The sequence below is a fragment of the Haliotis rubra genome, unplaced genomic scaffold, assembly GCF_003918875.1.
Source record: "Haliotis rubra isolate DU_JTF1 unplaced genomic scaffold, ASM391887v1 Scf194, whole genome shotgun sequence".
In the NCBI taxonomy this organism is placed as follows: Eukaryota; Metazoa; Mollusca; class Gastropoda; order Lepetellida; family Haliotidae; genus Haliotis; species Haliotis rubra.
In genome coordinates this window covers 117677-138960 of record NW_025765936.1, presented here as the reverse complement: position 1 = coordinate 138960, position 21284 = coordinate 117677, and the positions used below count along the sequence as shown (strand labels likewise).

General features: G+C 41.7%; 1 long non-coding RNA gene across 1 annotated transcript; it reads right to left on the bottom strand.

Moving 5' to 3' along the window:
- Positions 1–936: 936 nt before the first annotated feature.
- Positions 937–20224, bottom strand: LOC124274756. Its single transcript, XR_006898016.1, has 3 exons — positions 19899–20224; positions 14004–14008; positions 937–947 (listed from the first exon to the last, which is right to left on the bottom strand). It is a non-coding gene; the product is annotated as an uncharacterized LOC124274756 (long non-coding RNA).
- Between the last annotated feature and the right edge of the window lie 1060 nt (positions 20225–21284).

The window sequence follows — 21284 nt, the reverse complement described above, 5'->3', positions numbered from 1 at the left end:
GTAATAGTCAGTAAGTAAGTGAGTGAGTTTTACGCAGCTTTAAGCAATATTCCAGCTACATCACTATGAGGGACAAAATACATACTTTAATGAGGCTCACGGGGGAACACTTGAACCATGAGGCTACCCCACCGCCCCATACAGTGTAATGAACATGGTCAAATGCTACATGAGTGAGTGAGTGAGTTTAGTTTTACGCCGCACTCTGTAATATTCCAGCTATATGGCGGCGGTCTGTAAATAATCGAGTCTGGACCAGACATTCCAGTGATCAACATCATGAGCATCTATCTGCACAATTGGGAATCGATGACATGTGTCAACTAAGTCAGCGAGCCTGACCACCCGATCCCGTTAGTCGCCTCTTACGACAAGCATGGGTTACTGAAGATCAATATTCCAACTCGGATCTCCACGGGTGAAATACTACATGAAAATTAACGCAGATTGTTCAATAAATCGAATCACTGTGTATATTAATTGTATGTGTCAAGGACGTTTGCAGGTTGTCGTTGTGTAAATTGTGTATAGGTGTGAGTAAAACCATCCGAACGTTATCTTTAAAGTCTTTTCACTGTGATGGATGGATAAATGGATGGATGGATGGATGGATGGATGGATGGATGGATGGATGGATGATGGATGGATGGATGGATGGAGGATGGATGGATGGATGAAAACTCCCCAGTTTATTATCTAACACAAGCGCAGAAAATAATGCTCTTTTTAAAGATAACAAGCAGTGGCAGTCTTGGATTCGAACTCACAATCAACGGATCCTGAATGAAAGTTATGAAACAGCGTTTTGTGGCACTATATCCCTCTTGGCCACTCGAACATAGGGGGAGTTTAAGTTTCAGAGTTTTAAAGTCACATTTGCAGTAGGCTATTAAGACACTCCATGACCATACAGAAACGGACACGATACTTGCCACATACAAGACAAGCTGTTTGATTTATCTTGACATCCCATCATAGTGAGTGAGTGAGTATGGTTTTAAACCGCTTTTAGTAATATTCTAGCAACATCACAGCGGGGGCCACCAGAAACGAGCTTCACCCATTGTACCCATGTGAAGAATCGAACCGGGGTCTTCGGCGTGACGAGCCAACGCTTTAACCACTAGGCTACCCCCCATTTCAGAATTCCTTTCTGATATCAGATTACACAGCCAGTACAGGTTGATTTGTCTGGGAATGAAAAATGACCATGTCTCATAAATTAGATATCTTAGATACTTAATGATTTATCCAACTCTGCAGCATAACATACGAAATACTGATTCAAACACTTAAATATTGGCATGCACTGAGCAGATGAATATGGCAAGCAGGGAACTGCACTGCGGTATCTGGCATACCGTCTGGAATACCGTACCGGAATGGGCGTGGCAGCCGCACTTCACTGGTATCTGTACGACAGCTACAGACACTAAGATATCTGGTAGGTACAACGACGTCGTAATAAATGACAACATCACATGTATTGAGAACCCGTGAAGACCCAGGTTAGAGTGAGTGAGTGAGTTAATATTTAACGTCACATCGGCAATATTTCAGTCATATCGTGACGAGAACAAGTTAATTTATATCAATATTAAAATCATTAAATTAAGAACATAAAAAACTGACATCGAAGGACAGTAAAAATACTAGAGCATCGCATATATAAATTTAGTTCGCTATCACAAAATTAAATCAGTATAGACAGTTCAAAATAAAAACAGGCCATAGATCACCAACAACTGACAGTAGATCACCATACTAGGGTCCATGATCCGGGTTAGAATGTGTCTTCAGTAACCCATGCTTGTCGTAAGAGGCGACTAACGGGATCGGGTGGTCAGGCTCGCTGACTTGGCTGACACATGTCATCGGTTCCCAATTGTCTTGGTCCAGGCTCGATTATTTACAGACCGCCACCATATAGCTGGAATAAGCGAGTGAGTGAGTGAGTGAGTGAGTTGGTTTTACGCCGCTTTTAGCAATATTTCAGCAATATCACGGCGGGGGACACCAGAAATGAGCTTCACACATTGTACCCATGTGGGGAATCGAACCCGGGTCTTCGGCGTGACGAGCGAACGCTTTAACCATCAGACTACCCCTCCGCCCAAGCTGGAATAAGAATGACTGCGGCGGTAAACAAGGAACAAACAAACTTGTATTTCGCAATAGGCACTCGATATCCAGAGCACCGAAAGGGGCGTGGAAGCCTCATTTCACTGATATCATTTTGACGGCAACTGAGATATCTTGAAGATACGACCACGTATAATAGATTAATATGACTTGTATTTCGCAATTAGCATGGCCGGCTTCAGCAGAACACGAGTACAGAACATTTCAACGGGCATTTGTTTAATGTATTCAAAATAGCCGCTTGTTTCTTTACCTTGGCTCTCAGGTAAATACACCTTGTATAAGAACATGTCATACTTGAGCTTTGTAGAAGAACGTGTTTACTATCGTGAGCCAGTTATGTTTATAAGGCCTGTTTTCCACGACGTCCGACCTTTTATTTTTGCGTTACGTCATACGTTGCTTCAGAAATAGCGCGTCCAGTATTTTATTTTTCATTTGTTCATTACAGTACGTGCGAAAAGTGGACGCGCTGCGGTCTGATGCGAATAACGCGCTTATGTTTCACGCATCGCGTTGAGGAACGAAGGGGAATTCCCTTGATGGCGTCATAATTCAGGACGTGTTGAAAGCTCTGACATTCTAATTGCTGATTCATGAGAAAGGAAGGTTTATCAGGATTTGAACTGAATTGACAATATTTCGTTTATTTTCCAAAGATGCTGATGGTTCATACTTTAGGGTTTATGTTTTTTGTAAAAAAGTCAACAAATTAAACCTGCATTTTGTAACTTATGTCTTTTGTTTTCAATAAATGCCAGTTAGAATCATATGCCCGTTAGATAGTGTTGTCCCAAATGTAGCCTTTGTATTTGAGTACCATAAAAGACCCGTGAAGATCCGGGTTAAAATTGATTTTCAGTAACCCATGCTTGTCGTAAGAGGCGACTAACGGGATCGGGTGGTCAGGCTCGCTGACTTGGCTGACACATGTCATCGTATCCCAATTGCGTAGATCGATTCTCATTATGTTGATCACTGGAATGTCTGGTCCAGACTCGATTATTTACAGACCGTCGCCATATAGCTTGAATATTGCAGAGTGTGGCGTAGAACTAAACTTACTCACTCACTCACTGATTACTAAACAAAGAACTAGAGTCGGTACTCTAACAGTCAGTGTTATGGAGCCATACTAAAAGAAGACATGGTTCTCGTCCTCCTGCAGTAATGGCCTTTCTGAGCCTTGTAGGGGAGACCGAGGTCATGTAACACGGGGCAATTGTAACAAGGCCGATTACTCTAAACGTTTTCGCTCTAGCATAGTGTAGGTGAGTAGAGTTATTTCCCCTTGCTTTCCCGCGGTACACATCCAGGCGTTTTTCACCTGCTTATTCACGTCGAGATACAGTTGACGAAAATTGATAAGTAAATTTTTCACAAAACGTAATGAAACGTTCTTTTTGCAGTAAATGTTGCTTGGTATGAAATTAACTTTTCAAGTGTTAAAATTGAGGTATTACGACATATTGTGAAGTAGAAATATTTGAGAAGCCCAAACTGGTAAACATATGACGTGGCATGAAGCATGGCTACTACCATCGGGGGCAATTGTAACACTTGCAGTCATTGCATTTGATACGTAATAAGTTCTAATAACTTTGTAACAACATGATAGTGAACTTTAAATGACACTGAGGTTTAAAGCCAAGATGCCAATGTACTAGTTAGTACCGATTAACTTTGCGAGCGGTCGACTAGTATCGAACTACAAGAAGTTATGTAAAAAGTGTTACAATGGACCCCTTTCTCCCCTACCTTGTGAGATGATGGTTTCAAATTTAGATAGAGCATGGTGCAACCATTCCCATGAAAGCCGGGCGGTTACCCTTGAAACATGTCATCATCAACTTGTAGGTCTATCATCAAATGAGGGTTCGATTTCCCACACAATGTATGAAGCCCATTTCTGGTGTCCCCGCGGTGATATTGCTGGAATATTGCTAAAAGCGGTGTAAAACCCGCCCCCTCACTCAGTTTAAAATTGAACAGATCCCAGCGTAAACATCACCGCCATTGATTCTGTAACGCTTCATGCTGCACGGACTTGTACATTCCACAACTCTGGGGCGGAGGTGTAGCCTACTGGTTAAAGCGTCCGCTCGTCACACTGAAGACCCGGGTTCGATTTCCAACATTTGTACAATGTGTGAAGCCCATTTCTAGCGTCCCCCGCCGTGATATTGCTGCGATATTGCTCACCCACGTCATCTTTTATCAAACGTCATTCCCTATATCATCTAGTTAATCTAACGGTGAACCTGCGTTACTTGATACTCTGGTCGACATTGAGACCAAGTTAAACAGTGTCATGGTGTCACAGGGAGCTGGCTGTTAGTAGTCATTAGGACTACTACATGCGCACACACGCACGCATGCTCCGACGCACACACACGCACACATGCACGTTTGTAGTTATATTAGTACAATAATCCGGAACGGGAAGATTATTCCCATATCACCTCCCATGTTTGTAAAACTAAATCCCCCCCTACGAATAATTAAACCCGTGGAGATCTGGGAAATCTCATTATGATATCTCTTTACTGGAACGTAAATTAGGAACAAAGCACTGTAATATTTGAATCAAATTTAAAACCGCCAACCATAAATTACCTATTGAAACAGGTCGCTGGGAAAATATTCCCTCAAATAAACGATTCTCTCCGTCATGTCCCTCCCAACTCGGAGATGCGTTTCATTATTTATTTCAATGTAATAAATTTACTGCTTCAGAAATATGTATTTGAATTATTATGACTATTATAAAATGTCAGCCCTATTTGAAACTCATAATATGAATCAATTAAGAAATCTATGTAAATTTATTTCCATTATAATGTCTGTCAACATGACATGATTAGTTTACCTGTACATAATTGCTGGATCTGTTTCAAGCCATAGCCTAAAAGTGATATATTTTTGAAAAATACCCCCCATGATGCTTTGCATGTATTTGTTAACTTATGGTAATAAAAAGGATGATTGATTGATTGGGTTAATTGCCTTTTGGGGTTTGACGCAACCAACATGCTCGTGGATGTCACATGTAATCATATAAGGGTGGGTGTGTGGGCGAGTTTGAGATGCATGAATGTGATGTATGTGCAATATACATTTTTATTTATCTTAAATGTTTTACTGTGATATATACATGTATCTCATAGGCCGAATGGCCGGATGCTATGTAAACGTTTTAATCGTGGCATTATGTACCGCATATTAGCATGTGACACAATAATAAAATATTTTTCTTCTTCCTCTTCTTCTCCTTCTTCTTCATATCCCAACTGCTCGATACTCGTGATATTGGTCACTGGATTGTCTGATCCACACTCGATCATTTATAGACGGCAGCCTAGACTAACGCTTAGTCTCTGAATATATTTATTACCTACGAGGGTTCATATTTTTCATAATGCCCTACTAGGGCAAAATATCACTTTGTCATGGTGACGTGACGTCACGAATAATGGTATGACGTCACGTTTCTTCAATGACGTTGCGTTCTACATGCGGCGACGGCGGGTAGCCAGCCTGTGTTTGAAAGTAGATTTGCCCATATCATACTATGTTTACGACACTCGTGCCTAAATATCTATATAATTTTGATTGTACCAAATAAACCCGATTAAATGGAAAAGGGGCCCCAGGGACTGGGAAAATATTGCTTCATTTGGGGCATCAGCAGCAGGGAGGGCTAGGCTGTAGGGAAAGTAATATTATTATTATTATTATTATAGGATATTTATATAGCGCACATATCCACGCACTAGTGCATGCTCAAGGCGCTGGTATTTTTTCCCTCGATCATTGGATGTCAATCTCAACGGCACATCGCAATATCAATCTCAACTCTCAAATCTCAACTCCCTGGGGAGCATTATGAAAATATGGCTCACGGACAGTGAGACGGACCAACCGCAGCCATATAGCTGGAATTTTCTGAGTGTGGCGTTAAACAAATAAAACAAACAAACAAAACAAAACGAATGATCAAACCGTCACCTCTCCGAGGAAGGCAATACTCGTTTCCTGCGTCAAGACATCTTCAGCTACTCTGAAGGTCAAGGTTGACAGACATCTAGGTGACAAAGCCTCGACACGTGAGACTATTCAACCCCTTTGCCTTTGAAAGTGTTTCTTAAAACCTGCTTAGCATTTGGGCGTTTAACATCCCTCATTTGTGACAGTGACTTCACTTTAGAGCTTAGATTTCCCCTTTTTGTAACGTTGTACAAGTCGTTAGCGTTTTTCTACCTGTTAACAGATCCGCCGACGACCAAAGTCGCAAATGTGTGTGACTTTGACTTAACAAATATCTGTTTATCAGTAATTGTGCATGGTCACTTAATTCTATTTTCAAAGAATATCTATATTATACTTTATACTATATCTGTATATTTTCTCAAGATAATTGGGGCGGTGGAGTAGCCTAGTGGCTAAAGAGTTTGCTCGACACGCCGAAGACCCGTGTTCGACTCCTACATAGGTACAAAGTGTAAACCTATTTCTGGCCTGGTATTGCTGGACTGACTGACTGAGTTTGGTTTTACGCCGCTTTTAGCAATATTCCAGCAGCATCACGGCGGGGAACACCAGAAATGGGCTTCACACATTGTACCCTTGTGGGGATTCGAACCCGGGTCTTCGGCGCGACGAGCCAACGCTTTAACCACTAGGCTACCCCACCGCCCCTGGTATTGCTGGATTATTGCAAACAGCGGCGTAAAAATACACTCACTCTCTAGCTCATTATTCATTCCATCAGAGCATTGATGCAAGTTGATCGATCAGTTTTTCAATATTTGATTAAAGGTGAGGTGAGGTGAAATTGGGTTTACGTCGTGCTTGAGAATATTTCGCTCATATGACGACCTGCATGCGTGTGTATGTGTATGTGCGGCTGCTTGTACTAGCCCAGACTGAAGCTGGTTTTATAGTGCTAGCCCACTGAGATACCATGCCGCAGTGAAGCATGGATACCCCACTCAGACATATTATACTGACTCCGAGCCGACCAGTCCTTGTTGTACCCATTAATGCCGAGCCCCAGGCAGTGACCAACAAGTACCATATTTTAACGTCCTTTGGTATGACGCGGTCGGGGATCGAACCCGCGACCTTCCGCTCTCGGGCGGACGCTCTAACCACCACACCACGGAGGCGGTCAACTGATTAAAGGATTATCCTGATACGTCGACTACCAGGGCAAGTATAGATTAAATGATTAAACATGCAACCAGTGTGTCTAGACGGAGGACCATGGATATTCACCACCCTCACGTTTTTCGCTGATGATAGCCAGTGCGAGTTAGTGAGGGTTTTGTTTCGCCTCGTCAATCAAGAAATGTAATAACCATTCCAGCGAGCTGAGCTGAGTGGAGGTGAAATGGGTTGGAAACGTAGCTTTTGAAGTTTATTTCACTCATAAAAAGGGTGCATTCGTGTATGTGTGCGTGCATATGTGTGCGCGCGTACACAAACTTGCAGTTAAGTACGGTTTTAGAGTGCCAGACCACCGAGATACCATGTTACAGAGTAACATGTGACTTGGTTGACACATGTAATCGTATCCATTTCCGTAGATCGATGATCTTAATGTTGATCACTGGATTGTCCGGTCCAGACTCGATTATTTGCAGATCGCTGGAATATTTCTGAGTGCGGCGTAAAACTAAACTCACTCAGAGTATCATAATTATTTAATCAGACACATTGCACTGACTCCATGCCGACCAGTCCATATTGTATCCTTTTAATACACGGCGATGGGTAGCCAAGTGGTTCATGCGTTCGCTCGTCACGTCGAAGACTTAGGTTCAATTCCACGCAAGTGAACTGTATGTGAAGCCCATTTCTGTTGTTCCCCCGCCGTCGTGATATTGCAGGAATATTGCTAAAAGCGGCGTAAAACTAAACTCACTCCCCCACTTTTAAAGCGGAGGGCCAGGCGGGATGACTACAAGTACCCTGTTATGATATTACACGGCCGGGAATCGAACCGCCAACCTTTCTCATGGAAGGCGCGCTGTCCACTCGATCATGGAACCGGCGACGATGACGAGACTAGTTTGACTGTTCCAGACTCCTTTATGTAAAGGTTGTCGTCGTATAGATGGAGGAGTGAGTGAGTATGGTTTTACGCCGCTTTTAGCAATATCCCAGCAATATCACGGTGGGGGACACCAGATATGGGATTCAAACATTGTACCCATGTAGGGAATCGAACCCGGGTTTTAGGCATGACGGGCGAACGCTTTAACCACTAGGCTACCCCACCGCCCTATATTGTATTGAAATACTGTATATTAAGATGTATATTATGTAAATGTTGTACCTCGAATAGTGGCCTGACTGTAAAGTTCATTACAGATCAGTTCAGTTCAGTTGGAAACAGCTTCAATCTTTGAGTTAGTTAGTCTCTTCTTTGCTTCAACAGACGCCGAAGAGTGCCCGTTTCACGCCGAAGCACCAGGTTCGAATCGGCGGCGGTGGGTACAATCGAGTGTGGACCCATTTCTGGTGATCCCCACCGTGATATTGATCTGGAATTATGCTAAAAGCGGCGTAAAACCAAACTCAGTCAGTCAGTCGATCCCGTTTCCAGTACGACAAGCAAACAGCCTTTCAAATGTTGTTGAGTTCTTCTTTGCTTCAACAGAAGGGAAATCTGACAACAGTTACCTAGATCACACATTTTGTGTACCCCTCTGACAGGAATAAATTGACACGACTGAAAGCTATGAATGCACAATGCCTTTGAGAAAGTCGTCACACTGTAACATATGCCATAAGTTTCATGGTAAGTATACTGGAGGGGCTGTATAACATTTAATGAAAAAATATAATGGAGTTATACAATTTGATCTATGTAGACATTGTAGGGAATGGTGTTTCATCCGTATTAAGGAATGAGGTGAGTCATGGTGTCGTGACTATTGTATTTGTTGTGCACTATTTGTCCATTGACTCAGGGCTACAGTATGTATCATAGTGGTTTTCATTTTAGTATCCTTTGTTGCTCTCAGTCTTTTTACTCCATTGAAGCTATAGTCACTGAACATAATTGAACTGAGATTAGGGTTACAGAATGACCATGGTTTCATTAGTCAAACACAGTCAAACATTAAGTGAGTGAGTGAGTATGGCTTTACGCCGCTTTTAGCAATTTTCCAGCAATATCACGACAGGAGATACTAGAAATAGGCTTCACGTAACAAACACGGGTCTTCGTCATTACGTGTAAACGATTTAACCACACGGCTAAACCCCCCATCCCCGACTCCCACCACACCCACCCACACATTGATGAATACCCACACACACACACCCACACACACACACACACACACACACACACACACACACACACACACACACACACACACACACACACACACACACACACACACACACACACACACACACACACACACACACACACACACACAAAATCTCCCCCGGTTTAAATAAGCGTGAGACTGGACAAATTAAGATATGGAGTGATCAGTCATCCCTATGAATTCATTGCAAAATATTTGAGCTTGTTCGTTTTGCCGAAAGCTTCGCTCATTTCTCATCAGAATCAATTTTGGCGATTTTCCGTTAAATTCCTAAAATAGTTTCATGACATAAACGAGGACGGGATCTAAATGTTGTAATTGATAAATTTATGTGCTACTCCGTGACCGATCACCGTAAATACAGACATATCTCACTGTCACGTTTGACAGATGACATATCAATGAATGGCGATCAAAGGAAAGCTGCCGTCCACCAGTTATCTCCCTTTGGGTGACTAAACCGTTAAAGGGGGCAGCTCAAACGCATTTTGGCTAAATGTTCTTTATCATTTCTCACAGGCGGGTTGGGTAGAGTTCACACATACTTTGACATCAAGGTCGGTTTAGGCAGATTTATGGTGTAGTTCCTTATCAGACATCGATGTTGGGTGTTTTCAAAGGGCTGACATAATAGGGTGTGACAAATGTATAAAGAACAATCGGTATGGTATGGTTGGTTAGTTGGTTGTTTAAGGCTGCACTGTAATATTCCAGCTATGTGGCGGCGTTCTGTAAGTAATCGAGTCTGGACCAGACAATCCAGTGATCAACAGCATGAGCATCGATCTGCGCAAATGGGATACAATGACACGAGTCAACCAAGCGAATCTGACCACCCGATCCCTTTAGTCGCCTCTTACGACAAGCATGGGTTACTGAAGATCAATTCTTACTCGGATCTACACGGGTGGTACGGTACGGAAATTGTTTTATGTGTTCAGTAACATCCCGTTTATCTAGACTAGACTAACGCTTTGTGTATAATAGTGTGTATATTTTTGATTGTAACAAATAAACCCATTTAAATTGGAAAGGAGCCCAGGGAAGTCCAGAGATTCACCCGAGAAGGTCTAGACTTGCCTTACTTAGGGCTTTAGCGTTGCAGAGAGGGCTAGGCAGTAGGGGAAATAATGTAGTTCAGGGACTGTGAGACAGAGTACTTCCCGACGACTACTCGGCGGTCGGATAGCGTATCGGTTAAAGCGTTGGCTCGTCACGCCGAAGACCCAGGTTCGATTCCTCACATGGGTGCAATGTGTGGAGCCCATTTCTGGTGTCCCCCCGCCGTGATATTGCTGGAACATTGCTAAAAACGGCGTAAAACCATACTCACTCACGCCGACTCAACAGGACGTGTACATAACGACGTGAGGCATTACGCCATGACCATGACTCGTTTATCCGGACGAATAAACATGGCGTGTGTGCACAGATACTAGTATACTCTTTATCTGTCAGTATACACGAGAATCGATCAAACATTTAATTATGTTTACGTCAGCAGCAAATCTGCCAAGACATTGACGACCAGTCAATTGAGCAGAGTAATTTATAGTTAACAACTATTTAACTTCGTGAGTGTGACGAAATAAAAGTTTTTATCCATAAGGTTTGTCAATATTATTACCTCCCAACTTCTAAAATGCCACTTAGACAATTGAACCCATGTGTGCATTTGGGCGAGTGCTTTAATTGAAATCACATCTTATTTTTGCAAATACAGAACATGTAAAAACATATTTTGTTTCATTATTAAAAACAATATTTATTTACAATTAATGTTCAGTTTCATGTAGTTTTTATAAAAATTGTCTCTATTGACTTGTCTCAATTCAACGCCAATTTGCAGTGGTGGAATTGATTTGACGCCAATATCGCTTTTTAAGAAATGAAGAGCTTTATGTACTCTATTTCAGAAAAAAACAACTTTTAGATATTCCTATTGATCTATAGTTGAAATTGATGGCTTAACTGGTTCGGCTTATACCGTTATGTGCATCTGAAGTTCGGGGATATGAAAACGAGCGTGCATTTGAAATTTTATTTAAACAATAACTAACGAGTGACGGGGATTACAGATGATCTTTTTCGAATTATATTAATTACGTAATTCTCGAGCCTTGATGGGAGACTTGTTTAATTAATATAACGATACTAAATAGTCCCTTAGAACAATGTTTTTCTGAAGTATAGTTTCTCAAATAATAATACTTGATAATAATACTGTACTTGAATGCTTGAAAAAAACTATGTATTCATAATTGCAAGCAAGACCGTATGTTATCAAATTTGTGTGCGAGTAGTTCATTTGGGGTGAGTGAGTGAGTGAATTGTGTTTTACGCCGCTTTTAGCAAATATCCCCGCAATATCACGGCGGGGGAAACCAGAAATGGGCTTTACACATTGTACCCATGTGGGGAATCGAACCCGGGTCTTCGGCGTGACAAGCGAACGCTTTTAACCACTAGGCTACCCCACCGCCCCAGTTCGTTTGGAGGCGAGACGTGACAGTCTCACAACACGGATGCGAAACCTGGGAACTTACATCTCGCCTTGTTCAGTCCTCACAACAAATACATTGAACGTGTTCAGTGGCTGAACAATATCTACAACTTTTCCCAATATCCTTTCTAGCCATCAACCTTTACTTTGTCATTGACATTTACTGGCGATAGCGGAGATGCCATGTTTGTTACATCGACAACAGAGGAAGGGTGGTTCGTGACGTCACAAGGTTCGTGACGTCACAAGGTTGCAATGTTGACGTTCTTAGGCTTCACGTGATTTCAAGCAGACGTATTGTATTACCGTTTGCAACATTGTGATTTTTTTGGTTTTTCTACAACTTGCTGTTACTTCCACGAGTTTACAGTGATGTACTTATAAATAAAGAAAACTGAGTTTATTCAGTAATTATTTTTCTTATTCTCGTGTAAATGAGTGTAAGACAATGAATGAATTGAAAAGATGAATGAAGAAGTTCCGGCATATTGTTTGTAACCAATGAAATCGTTTATTTTCTGGAGCAGCCAATCAACGTTCACCAAAAGGTGTAGCCTCCCTAGGTACTTACAGGAAAATACTACCCTGTGACCTCCTTCCCATATGGGTAATAACAATATATTCTTCATTAAAAAACAGTGAATATACGGTGTATGGGGAACTTGGGCGGTGCATATTTGGAATTCAAGTGAAAGTTAGAATGATTGTGCTTTTGAGTAAATCCCCCGAGATGTCTCGTATGCTGTACCTTCTAATGTGTATTTAACATCTATTAAAATATATTGTATGAAACGGATTTGAAGTGGCTTTGGGATTCCCTTGCATACCTTGGTAAAAACTCCAATGATAAATAAATTTTGTTTGACCAATTTCATCAAAGTCAAACGGTAAAGTATCTTCCATTTGGGCAAGTACTATGCTATATTCAAAAACAAATGGCGTATTGATGAATGTTAGGCCATACAATTTAACTAAAGTAAGTGAGTGAGTGAGTGAATATGGTTTTACGACGCTTATAGTTTATAGTTTTGTATTGAGAGAACAAATATTACTTTAGATGATAGTGTTTTCACGAACACCTGGTGTCATCACTGCTTTTCACATAATTTTCACCACCATCTATTCTTTACATCACCACCTACGTGCAGTAGTGGTTAGAGCGTCCGCCCGGAGAGCGAAAGTTCGCGGGTTCGATCCCCGACTGCGTCATACCAAAAGACGTTAAAATACGGTACTCGTTGGTCCCTGTCTGGCGCTCGGCATTAATGGGTACAACAAGGACTGGTCGGCTCGGAGTCAGTATAATGTGTCTGAGTGGGGTATTCATGCTTCACTGCGGCATGGTATCTCAGTGGGCTAGCACTATAAAACCAGCTTAAGTCTGGGCTAGTACAAGCAGCCACACATACACACGCATGCACGTCGTCGTCATATGAGCGAAACCCCATTTCACCTCACCTCACCTTTACATCAGAGGATAGTCAAGACTGGGTATATTTTCGGTGCTGACGACCTATATATTATAATATACTACTCAAAGTTTGCTAAGGATCACATTTTCAAGTCAACATGAAATTACACCCACGTGCAAAAGAAACGTCCCCATGTATTTTATCGTCTCTCAAACAGAAATGACAAACAAAATAAGTATGTTGAAGGTGTCATATCAATAAACAAAATATATTGTACAATTCGGTAGGTAAACATAGAGATCAGGCTTCATGCAACATGTTTGTAGGCTACGTTTGAAAACGACGGTTGATTGTCCGGTTTTCAAGCACATGCCAACAGACACATCACAGCATAAAATGTTCCAAAGGGCCGGAAAGTCTCAAGTAACGGGTGTGACCACCTCCGGCGTTGATACATGCCTGTACACGACGTCGCACAGAGTGGACAAGTCATCTGATCACGTGATCTGTCGCAATTCTCCCTACAGGGCCTGAGTCCACGCATTCCTTGTCAACGGAGGCGGTAAACGCTTTCAGATGCGACGTCCGAGACGGTCCAACGGGTGCTCTATAGGAGATACGCTGGATATATTGCTAGCCAAGGCAAGACGCCAATATTGTTGGCGGTTAAGAAGTTCTTTGTGGCAGCAGCTGTGTCAGGAGGAGCATTGTCCTGTTGGAACAACGTTCGTGGATTCCTTGGAAGAAAAGGCAGTACATCAGGCCGCAAAACGAGGTCAATATATCGAATTGCATTCAAATTTCGTTCAATGATAACCAGTTCTGTCTTCTGGTTGACACAAAAGACCCCCAAACCATCACACTCGCACCTCCATAGGGCTCCACTTCCTGTAGGCAACACCGCGCAGACCGGAACCCGACCATCAGGTCTGTTCATTTGTAACCTGCTTTTATCTGTGAAAAGAACTCGACACCAATTTCGTTGCTGCCACTGACGAACATTCCTGGCCCATGCCAATCTACGACGTCGATGTTCAACCGTAAACGCCATGCTCTTGAAAGGTCGGTAGGCACGGATACCATGTGCACGAAGACGTCTGCTTACTGTCCGTCTGCTGACTCGATGCCCAAGACTCTGCGCCGCTGATGACGTCACAGTTCGGAATCGGTTCCTCAGATGAAGCACCCGTAAATGGTGGTGTTCCTGGGGGCTGGTCAAGCTTGGTCTGCCGCTCCCTGGCCTGTCTGCTGTCCTGCCAGTTTGTCTTAAACGTGTGACCAATCTTCCAATTGTTCGTTTTGCACAGCCATGATTCTTGCAACATGAGAGTGCAATGCTCCCACCGCCACGATACCAATTGCTCGTTCTCTTTGCTCTGATATTAATGTTAAATGTTTTGATGGTCAAACGGGTGACAGAGAACAGTTCAGCTCGTATTTTATATACAGATTACATACGGGTACTTTTCTGCACGTGTGGGAGGTTTTGGCGCTCAATGTCATTTTTGCCGCTTAGGACATGAAAGTGTTGAAAGTGGGACAACACAACCTGTGTGCGAAATAGCCACTGGCCCGCTAGCCCGTGGCCAGTAAAAATCCAGTCGGGCCAGTAAATCTCCAGTCACTGGGCCGACTGGCTCGTGAATTTTATGAGGTCATTTGTAAATATATCACTCTCTCCGACTTCTTAAGTTATAATACACTTTTAATCATGCAAGATTATGGCCGGATAAAAATGTTCATCATGTTAGCAGCTTAATGATGTAACCCGTGTCATGCCGACAATATCTTATTCTCATCTATTTTTGTAATCTTTTGCTTAGTTTCTACATTCAAATTTCGGGCTAGTGAATTATTTTGTGGGCTAGTAGCTTTCAGGCATAGCTAGCCCGACAGGTTAGCAAAATTTAGAAACTCTTTCGCACACTGAACACAACGTCACATTGCCAACGTCCATGGTGAGAGTCAAAACGTGGTCTGCAGGGCTTGGAATCGGAATCAGACTCATGGTTTCAGCTACCCAGCGACATTCGGGTGGTCGAGCACGTTCCGCCACCAGCGCGATGCACACTATTGAGAAAAGTGTAAGTGTGTAAGTGCGTGCGTGTGAATGAGTGTGTGCGTGCGTGTGCGCGTGTGCGCACACACTTCATTTCCATCCGAGTTTCAATGGTCATTGAACAAACTTATAGGACAAAAGGAGGGGTGCGCACCCCTGCAAAAGCCCAGCTCCCCTCTGGATCAGCCTATGGCATCGTGGTACTGTGATAAACTAGGGCTGTAACGATGCATCGAACTATCAATGGATTGCAATTGTTCATGGTAGAAACGAAAAAGTATCGCTGCATTGGCTTCCGTTGATAACTGCGCAGCGCAAAATTCAGGAATTCATTGAGTTTATGTTTTAACTGTTTGCTTGATCTGGGTTTCAAGTTTCTTGTCAGTTATTAAAAGAGACTGGAATACTTCAACTTGTTTTTATCGGATATATAAACTATACTTTCATTTGGGAAATAACTTCAAATGAGACATATCAAGAAGAAAAAACCCTATTGCAATAGTATTGCAATTGCTGGTCGCAACAGACTATCGATATCGCAATAGTTGTTTTCCCCTCAATAGTCACCCCTATGATAAACACTCGCAAAGCATTCGTCACTACTCGCCCCTTTCCGTTACCTCTAAGAAGACCCGTCCCCAATCGATAAATGTAATGTGCGAAAATACGACAAATCAATCCGTATGCGTGTGAGGATTGGAGTAATTTTATCAAAATAATCCCAAGTACTTAATACGTTTATAACAGCATGTGAATGTTTATAAAATAGTGAAAAGTATATATCGTCATTTCGACATTACAAGGAACCTAGCTAGCATAATTGCGTTGCCCAATTTGAAGGTTTTTTTTATAAGCAAGGGAGATATTCAAACGGACACACGAGCGTTTTTTGCTTAACGGCTCCCATGGTCTCTCTCACGATCTTGCGGGGCTTGCTTTGGATATTTTACGTGCGCTTTCCCACGTGATCGGCCTTTCTCATAAGGAATTACCCTCTATTTGGTTTGATTGTTTTATTTCATTATTATACGTTGTCAAATTCTGCAAGTGTCCGTGGACGATGGTGATGTTTACTGACGCGTCGATCAGGTTCGTTCCATAGTGGCTCGATCGGGTTCAGATCAGGCGATTTGGAAGGCCAGGGAAGGACATAGCCGTTTGCATTGGCGAGGATAAGCATCTGTTACACACACATGAAACAACGGGGATCAAACCACACAACTTCTCTTCTCTCACTATCCTGAAGGGGGCATTGTCAGCACAGGTGTTACAGGTGTGTTCTGGATACAGAAATATACACTGAACAAAGTCAAAATACAGAATCTCACCTGGTATCACCTGGTACACTAAACGTTCGGCGAGTACTTTTTTCCGCAACCAAAAATCAAAACTGTATGTAATAATGATAATAATAGGTGCATTTTATAATGGGCTAAACTCCTTTCACTATGTGAATGCTATAGTGCTAACAAAAGTCCTCTGGTATTTACAAAGTTTGTAATTTGGGGCAAGATTAGGCTCTGTTGTAAAACTGATTAAACAGGTAAGCTTTAAAGTCCTTTTGTAGGTGCAGAGATTTTCAATTTTTACAAGTCAGCATGCAGTTCATTCCACAATGTTGCTGCATTGAAAGAAAATGATCTTTTCCAAAACCATCTAAGCTTTGGTTTTGGCACACTGGTTTTGTTTTGGTTTTTGTTGTAGTATATGGTCATTGCCCTTCAACTGGTTGCGAGTGGTATTGTGCAATGCGAAATATTTGTTACTGTGTATGCTCGTACTTATATAAGGCAATCAAATGTATCTAATACAACAGTGTGACAGCTCCGATCAAGAAAACAGCACAAATCAGAATGGATCCGTCCTTGGGTACATTTCTGTATACAGAAACGTACCTGGGGTAGATGTCTTTAGTACCTGTACCAACGAAGCCCCTTCAGCCTCACTATCCAATACACCACAGGGTGGGTCTTTCTTGCCAAAGAACAGTGAGTGAGCTGGGTTTTACCACGCTTTCAGCAATATTCTAGCAATAGTACAGTGGAGGACACCAGAAATGGGCTTCACACATTGTACCCATGTGGCGAATCGAAGCCGTGCCTTCAGGACAAAGAACACAACACCATCAATATATAAGAAACATTTATTCAGCACCAGACAATAGCAGCTGATAACACAGTTCTTAAAACGACCTTGAAAGAAGAAAATGCAGCAGAAGTGAAAAGCACTGATTGATCTTAAGCCAGTGCTCATTAATGTCAATTTATACATCAAGGTTAACAGATTTCTCCTCCTAGATTAAATATACTGTATCAAAATAATAATCAAACCGCCTTTTGACCCTGGAAATTAATGTGACCTAATTCTATTTTTTCACACTTTTGATTTCCCCCTCACACCTCTGGATCTTTTGTTTGCATGTTGTTTAATCCTGCTGAAGCAACATTCCAGCCATATGACAAAGCCTGTAAGTAACTCAGTCTGGACCAGACTATCCAGTGACTGACAAAATGAGCATTAAATCCATGACTGACTGAGTGTTGGTTTTACGCCGCTTTTAGCAATATTCCAGCAACATCAGGGTGAGGGACACCAGAAATGGGCTTCAAACATTGTACCCATGTGGGGAATCGAACCCTGGTCTTCGGCGTGACGAGCCAACGCTTTGACCACTAGGCTACCCCACAGCCCCGGTTAAATCCATGACAATCCTACAAGTCATGACAAATTGGATTGAAGCCCATAACTCCGCACATCCATTTAGGCCACCTGCCACCATTTTGTTTTCTAGTATCAGTACAATATGGCACTATGACTCTAACCGAACATAAGTGAAGTCTCAAAAAGCCTCACAAAATCAGTGCAGTTTCACCAGGGAGATGATATTGAAGTTAGTGAAAATGGTTTTACACTGCTTTTAGCAATATCATGGAAAGGGACACCAGAAATATATTTACCCATTGAATCAAATCCTGTTGTTTTTGTGTGACGATTGAACGCTCTAACCATGAGGCTAACCTATGGGTCACGGGAGTTGGACATCGTCTCTACTCCTATAGCTACAGTTCACTGATGAAGGTGATTTGACAAAGAAACACAAATATATGAGGGCTATCACTTGCACTTAGGAGTGCAGATTCTAAATAAAAATGACAGAATTAGACTTAACTGATTTATAATTTTCCTTCAGTCTCAATGTCTGAAAGGCACTGGAGACAAAACATTCAAAAATTGAATATTCCTCATACATATTTTATTGATTACTTCAAATCTTTTATTATGAGGCTATGGCATTTTTTTTACTGCATATTTAAATTGTAACTGCATACAACAAATATTCAACATATTTAAACAAAGGCACTTGACCATCAAAAGGGAGATAACTGCAGAAGGCATTACAAACATCTGAAACACAAAGAAAACAGCAGTACAAAGATCCAACCTAAACACAGGGATCGTTTTCCCTATTTCCAGGCAACACCTGTGCAGGTACAATATTACCAAACAGGTGTCTTGTATTGTCAGGCTGGATCCAGCTCAGGTAACATTTCCCAGCACAAGAGCGTGGCAACATTTCTATTGGTCTATTCAAGCGCTATGAAATCATACCCTGATATAAAATGTAATATCAATATTACCCAAAAGAACACAGGTATAAACAAAAATGTTTTTGGTATTTGTCACTCAGATTTATTCTGTTAGCTGACAACTGATGAGTCAGTTGTCTTTATTGTTTGCTATGGGGCACATAGCATGATATCAAATGATTAAATATTATGTCATCCCGTGTTCAAGAAGTCAAAGAATGTGCATTCAGTTTGTCTAAGCTGATGCTGGACTTGAGATCTAAAGGAAATTTAGAAATGAAATTCAATCATCCTTTGGAATACTGACCTGACAATTACACTGCATCAAAGGAGAACAATCTCTGGCTGTTGTGATTGGATGATTTTGTGAAAGATATTTGTAGTTTTTAATGTATATCCATCCTGTCACTGACAGACCATATTATAAACTATTTAGTACTGCCTTTTTCAACAAGATGACTTATGCTGGATGTGACCACAGTGAGTGTTGTTTTACACCTGTGTTTAGCAATATTCCAGCAATATCATGGCAGGGGACACCAGAAATGGGAATTTAAGCCCTTTTGATATAAGAACAAGGGTGGGAAGCAGGGCCTTTAAAGTTGATTCAAGGATGGGGAAACTTTGGCCTAGGACAAACTTTCCCCGGGGAAGTTTAAGCCTTCAGCGTGACGAACAAACACTCTAACTGCTAGGCTACCCAACCGCCCCGGATGTGACCACAGATATTTTGGAGACAGTCTGGTTGGAACTGGGGATAGGCTGTTTATCTTCCTGTACTATGAAAAGGAACTAGTAGAGGTAGCCATCTTTTGGTTTTTATTGCTGCTTTAATGGCAGACTATGCACACATGTACATAACAAGGGGAGATAATTGTAGAATGAAGACAATGCATATTGAATGAAGACAGGAGACAACTACATGAAGAGGGGAGACAACGGCTGATTGAATGGAAACAACCACATAAAGGGGAGACAACTGCTGAAGGTGACAATACATTGTACATGCTCATTTTGCAGCCTAATCAATGAATCATGCTTTCACTGGAATCAATATTTTTCATATTGCACAAAAGAGCAGCTTCAATACCTTGAGCTGTGGAATCATTGGCATGTTGGCTCGGCATTTTTTTTGTATGTGGGTGTGTGCATGTATGCATGTGAGAAATTTGGTACGCGTGTGTTTGGTTGTGTGTATGTATGTCTGTGGAGTGAGTGAGTTTAGTTTTACGCCACACTCAGCAATATTCAAGCTATATGGCGGCGGTCTGTAAATAACCGAGTCTGGACCAGGCAATCCAGTGATCAACAGCATCAGCATTGATCTGCACAATTGGGAGCTGATGACATGTGTCAACCAAGTCAGCGAGCCTGACCACCCGATCCTGTTAGTCGCCTCTTACAACAAGCATGGGTTACTGAAGATCAATTCAAACGCAGACCTTCACGGGTCGTGTGTGTCTGTGAGTATGTGTGTAGGCGCATTGTATTCTTTAGGCCAGACCAATTTTATTTCTCTTTATGGATCCGCCGGTCGTATTTTTTCAAAAATAAGAAAAAAAATAAGAGTTAATTTTCCCCGCTCAAAAAATAAAATCCTAATGTTTTATTGTTCAAAAATGTAAATTTACAAGAAAAGTTTGTTTCAGATTGTGTTTTGCCCCTTATGCACTTCATAAATTGCCAAAAGTATAATACTCTTAGTATTTATTTATTTTTATCTTTTTTCCCTCCTGCCTTTAGGCTTTCTGAGTACAAAAATCCGTAAAACAAGAAATAAAATTGGTCTGGCCTTACTCAACTTATCATCAACCATTGTGTAGGTTTATGCCTTGATTTGGCTTATCATAATTGTATATACAAGATTGTACTCTCAGTGTCTCAAAGGCCATACCTGGACAGATTTTATTGTTCTGTGAACATGTAGTGTATATAACATGTGAAAGTACTGATTGTTTGAAGAATATTCAGGAACTCACCGATTGTTTTGTGGAATGGCAGCCAGAAGGCCAACATAGATCAGCATGTCACCTGTAGCAGACATGATTCGCAGCTGCAGAAATGTGTGAATAGTTCAAAGCTGAGCGTGAATCACATTATCTGCAATTCATGACTAATTGCCATCGCCGGTTAGCACAAAAACCATGTGTGTTTTGAGTGAATGAGAATAATAGGAAACAGGTCTGAGTAGGGATCTTTTTTTTCTTATACTTTTAAATGCACCTGTTCGCATTT